The 6,000-nt window shown below is 39.7% G+C and overlaps 1 protein-coding gene across 18 annotated transcripts in view; it reads right to left on the bottom strand.

Moving 5' to 3' along the window:
• Window positions 1-5,265: 5,265 nt before the first annotated feature.
• The window catches only part of plekha6 (pleckstrin homology domain containing, family A member 6), an 87,995-nt gene continuing 87,260 nt past the window's right edge, over window positions 5,266-6,000 (bottom strand). For all 18 annotated transcript variants that reach the window (XM_019879314.1, XM_019879372.1, XM_019879320.1 and 15 more), the window contains one exon: window positions 5,266-5,349. The gene's annotated coding sequence lies outside the window, so the exon portion shown is untranslated. The remainder of the gene's footprint in view (window positions 5,350-6,000) is intronic.

Raw genomic sequence — 6,000 nt, 5'->3', positions numbered from 1 at the left:
CACCAGGCGCTCGCTAACGAGCCCCGCCTCCAGGCCTGGCTCCAGAGGGGGGCCCCGGTGACCCGCGTCCGGGCAAGGGAAATTGAGATCCATTAATTGTACTCATCATAAGGGGTCTTATCACTGTATTTATAATATTGTTACTATTATAAAAAAGGGTGTGGGACATGTATTTTGTATTGTATTTTGTATTTTCAGCTTATATTTTGTGTCATATTTTTGTTTTTAATTTTGTATGTGGAGATGTTTCGATATTTCTTGAAGTTGAACAATTTGTATTGGACAAGAGTTTTGTTTTAAATCATGTTGACCAATTGTGAAATTGCATCCATCCTCTTTTTACATGCAGGTTGTCAACTGGAATGACAGGCGTGCTTTACTTTACAGTAACTTCAATCGTGAAGTTGAATTTTCACCATAAACTGGGATGTCCCCCTAACATGTAGCTGCCAAGCGTGCAATTCCCACCCTCCTCCCTCTCACACTGCCTTTCAGAAATTAAATCTTGGTTCACACATAACTTCCTCAAACTTAACAGTGACAAAACAGAACTCCTCCTTGTCGGTACCAAATCCACCCTACACAAAACCAACAGTTTTTCTCTCACTATTGATAACTCCACTGTGTCCCCCTCCCTTCAGGTCAAGAGCCTGGGTGTCATCCTCGATAGCTCACTATCGTTCCACTCTCATATTAATAACATAACCAGGTCCGCATATTTCCACCTACGTAATATCAACCGTCTCCGTCCCTCTGTCACCCCTCACTCCACTGCCATCCTTGTCCACAGTCTCGTCACCTCCCGTATTGACTATTGCAACTCACTTCTCTTCGGTGTCCACAACAAATTCCTCCATAAACTTCAATTGGTCCAGAATTCTTCGGCCCGTATCATCACTGGAACCCCCTCCTTCCATCACATCACCCCTATCCTCCAACAGCTGCACTGGCTCCCTGTCAAACTGAGGATCAACTTCAAAATACTCCTCTTCATATACAAAGCCATCCATAACCTTGCCCCCCCATCTGTCGGACCTTCTTCAAATTTCCGTTCCCTCTCGTTCCCTTAGGTCCTCAGCCTCCCTCCACCTCTGTGTACCCCCTGCCCGTCTCAGCACGATGGGGTGCAGAGCTTTCAGCCGCTCTGCCCCCAAACTCTAGAACTCACTCCCACCTGACATCCGGAATATTGACTCTCTTCCTATATTCAAAACTCATCTCAAAACTCACCTATTTAAAATTGCATATACAGTTTAAACTCATCGCTTTTATTATTTATAATTTTATCTGTGGTTTTATTGCTCTTTTGATTGTCAAGTGTCCTTGGGTATTTTGAAATGCGCTTATAAATAAAATGTATTCTTCTTCTTATTATTATTAATTGCGGAAAGTAGAACTATGGTTCCTGGTGACCAACCTCTGTCGTTTCACTTAACTGAAGGCTATTAGTTACACACACACACACACACACACACAAGGCGCACATTAAATTCATGTGGGGCCCAATTATGATTATGCAGTTGCGCAGCACTGCCGCTCCAAATCAACAGTCTTTATGTGACAAAGTGAAGGAAGCGGTTTGTTAAGATGCCATATTCACAAGCATTTTAGTGGGCGGCCAGGAGTCCCCTTGGGCCCGCCTGTGGGGATGAGTCTGTTTTCAGAAAACCTCTAAACTGTGAGGTGGATTTTTTTTCAGCACCTGTCTATCTATGGTAGCCATATTTTTTGTGGGCATGTAAAGGTTTGCATTGTCGAAGTTTAAGCATGAAAGACAAAATCATTTTGTTTTACCTTTTATTTGGACATACAGCAAGACTGAAGAGCATCATCATCATCATAATGAGTGCGCTTATTGATGAGAAGCAGGTTTCACCTCAGTAGTCTCAAGTGTATTGGCAGTGAAATACCTCATAAGCAAGTGGAGTTCAAGAGCATACATATATATATATACGGTATATTCATTCCAAACAATATTTTCTCATACAAAATACCGTGATGAGTTCTAAAGCATCTGGAAAAGAAGATATTTGAATACATTCACTTTATTGCAAAATTTTCTGAAAGCAAGCATATTGTGTCTTTCTCTCTCTCTCTCTCTCTCACACACACACACACACACACACACACACACACACACACACACACACACACACACACACACACACACACTCTTTTTTTAATCATTTGCATAGTTTAAGCAGTTGGTAGATGTTTCCCTCAAATTAGTAGTTGTAATACATAATAGAAGGATAACCTAATGGATTCTGAGAATATCATCAAACCCGGCCAATTATTGTTGAAGAATTCGGCCAAAATACAAATTGTTTATTTTCAGCCGTGAATGTGACATATGCTACCAATATTGAAAACCACTTGCGGGCTGAAATCATCTTTACACGTCAGATTCCATTGAGTGAAAAATATCAATCTGTGTTCTATCCAACAGAGCAAACACACTTAAAAACAAATCTTTTGTCGATGAAAAGTGTAAAAATTACATCTTGTTATTGTCTTTCCGTGCGTCAAAAAATATAAGTACTGCCACTTATGAGCATATTCCCTTTCTTAAAAAAATGTAAAAGAAAAAAAAATATATAGATCATCTAATAAATCTTTGTTTTGCTTTTGCGTGGTGAGGAGCTTAACTGCTTTCGGCATGAAATTGTTTTTCCCAAATTTGGGGAACGTTTCCTTGAAATCTGGTTGAACAAAGACAGGCCACTTGGACATCGAGGTGCATCGAGGAGAATGAAAATTGTTATGGGTTGTGATACACAAAGACAAAACAGGGGCATGTGGAAAAGATTCAATGGAGTTGATTTTACCATTGCTTTATCCTGCTTTAAAAATGCTCGTTTTGTGAGATGAACTTGATTGAATCATTTACATGACTGGAAAGTCATGCCCACACGCATCTGCAATGAAGTTTGACGCACATTAAAAAAAAACAAAAAAAACCGTTGAATCGAGCAATTGAAATGTGAATACATATTGAAAGAATTCTAACCCCCAAATAACTGAAATTAATTTGTTTCAGTTGAACCTCTTAAAGCTATAAATTGACCAAAAAAAAAAAGTGCCAGAGTAAATAGACGTAAAGCCCCAAAAATACAACTATACATTATTTATAAGTATTTAATTGACCAGTGAGTTTTCATACATGTGTACCGAGTCAATTAAAATCAAGGAATGGATCAAATTATGCTGGTCAATTTGGAGTTTAGGATTATTGGCACTAAATGCGTCTTTGAAAATAAAACTTGTTTCCACCTGCATCGTAACTCATGGCATGTCAATGAGCATGAATGTCACCCTGTCAATCAAAAATGGTTTCAAATGCTCACACATTTTAGCCATTTGGCACAGCATGTTTGCATGAAATATAACCATTTTGTCATGAGACCGTATTTTGTAGGTACTGTACAGTATTTCCTCCTAGCTAACTTCCACAGACAATTTTTGAATTCAATTTCTAAGGTCACTTCTATAGCCAGTGAACGTGTGTAGCTTGCTACTTTTAAAAAAAGATCCAATATTCTAAACTTATATGTGTAGACAATCACTGGAGTAGAATTTTATGTATACAGTATATACACATACACATATTCATATATGTTTGGTTTTGTTTGTTTTGTTCATTAAATATTGCCTTGGCCTTGCATCCTTTTGCCTCATTAAGAATTGGTTTACTGTATCTCCACCAGAAATGGAAATGATGACCTTGGACAAATGTTTACTTTTGGGAGGATTTGTGGTCTAAAGCCCATATATTTGCGACACACAGTCTCACTCAGGGGTGCCCAACCAGTCGATCGCGATCGACTGGTAGCCCGTGAACTGGTCCCAAGTCAATCGCGCGGGATCTAGGGGGAAATGGATAAAAAAAAAAAAAAAAGATGCGTGTCTGTGTGCGTGTTATTAATATTCTATATTTTTGTGTTAGTGCACACTGCACCCTAAGCATCCTCTCAGTTTCACTAGCACAAAAAAATAAAAATAAAATAATATAACAAAGCAGGTCACCTTTAACCTATGGCGGCGCGTGACCTGCATCACCTGAAGTTGTTTGCGCTCAGCAATCTGCACTTGCAGCTTGCGATCAGATCTGTTGCCATATATCTGCTTTATTTTTTATTATTCTCATTCAAAGTTTGTTTCATGTGCAATTCACTGATGGCACTGGCAAAGAATGGGAATTTGGAGAGCCCGGAGAAGCTTTTTTAAAACGGTACACGTGAGCTATGATAGTGACGTTGTTGCACTGAAGACGCTGCCAAAGTGCATTCCATGCCACCGCGTCAGGTCTCGACTAAGGTAGGCATTTATTCCTTTTTACAAACTCACAAGCTCTTGTATCTATTTTATTGTTCTGTTTCGTTCGTGTTGTGGGTCGTTATGGCTGTTGCTTATCATGGCGTACATGTGTCAGTGAGCGCGTGTGTGGTAACGGTCGATCGCGGGAGGTCGGTTGCTTGAAAAGTCGATCTTTGGTCAAAAAAGGTTGGACACCCCTGCTCACACTGTTTCTTTTCCTTTCAACCATTTTATCAAGGAGAAAAAGACATCGTGTCACAATTGTGAATATACTGTATGTGCAGCCCTTAGAAATAGAACTCTAAGTCAGTGCTACAGGAAAACATGTTACCCGGACAAATTTATGTTAAACATCTTTGGGTCTCCTGATATAAATGATAAATTATTAGTAGCATTAAATTTATAGTGATACACTTGGTTGGAATGGATAAGTTATCACCAAAGTTCAATTGTATTTTTCCACAAGGACAAAAAGGCTAGTCAACGTTCCCACAACTCTCGTGGTTAAAACGCCCAACCTCAAATGAAACTCATTGGGTCCGAAAGCACCAGCGTGGTCTTCTCATTGAGCACTCAATCTTGAACAGTTTAACATTATCTTGTTTAAATGTAAATTGTTTAAGAATCAACCTTCGTTTGCTGACGTTCATTTCTTTCACTCGCACACAGCCCATCGGTCATTCTCGACTTTGTTAGCTACGTTCTGTTGACATGTACCGCGCGACATGTTTTGAAGCAAGAGATAGACTACGCTTTCGAGCTTTTGTACAGCCCCAGGGTACAAACAGTTTATACTGGCCATTGATTTGGATGTAAAGTGGATGATGACTTGAATGTTGGGGTGTTAAATCTCGAAGATTCCTTTGAAGTAGAGATGCTCTATTTCCCTCGTCGCCATGTTGACGGCTTGCCATGCTTTTGTTGGATCAGGTCATGTCACTTTGTTTGTTTGAGGTAATCTTCATTGTCAATTTCACACCGTAAGTCCTCAAAAAGATGCTCCATCAAACTTGACAGCAGACAGGGCTTGAGCTGGAGGGTGCAACAGGTAAAAAGAGCAAACAAACAAAACCTTATGAAATGGGAGGCGCTTTTAGATTACCTCTGTGTCCACTGCTACGAACCGCTGTCATTAGTTCAGCACAGGGTTTGGTTTTGTCAATTTCCAGGATGACCACTTGACTATAGAGATGGTTTTCACCGGGCCACTTCTATTTTGGCGCAATGGCTGTTCTCTGTGCTGCCCCACCCATTCACATTGGTCTAAAATAAGTCCTCGCTGGATTCCTATTCACTTCACCCGCTCCCCAAAGCTGGAGAGACTTGAGCACACCTACTGTGTGCAGCTTGTTTCACAAATTGTGACGCACTCCCCATCTTGCTCCCCTCCCTCCCCCACCCAGTTAATTCCAAGTGAAGCCTTGAGAATTGTTGGACTGTGTTTTTAAATGTATGCTCCATGTGCTGAGCTTTTTTTTCTCTGGCTCAAACTATCCTCCCGGGTTCCCATGGGTCCTTAAAGTTCATAAAAACCCATAAAAAAAGAAGCTGTGAAATTATATTCTTAATCTAATTAATTAATTAATCTAAAATCAATACAAATTCTTAAAAATGTATTTTTATTCGAAAATAAATTGAAGTTTTATATTTTCTAAATTTACAGTTTTCTTCTTGTACTTTATT

The sequence above is a fragment of the Hippocampus comes genome, unplaced genomic scaffold, assembly GCF_001891065.2.
Source record: "Hippocampus comes isolate QL1 unplaced genomic scaffold, H_comes_QL1_v1.1 scaffold205, whole genome shotgun sequence".
NCBI lineage: Eukaryota > Metazoa > Chordata > Actinopteri > Syngnathiformes > Syngnathidae > Hippocampus > Hippocampus comes.
Note: the sequence above shows the minus strand (reverse complement) of the source record. Positions and strands in the feature narration are given on the sequence as shown.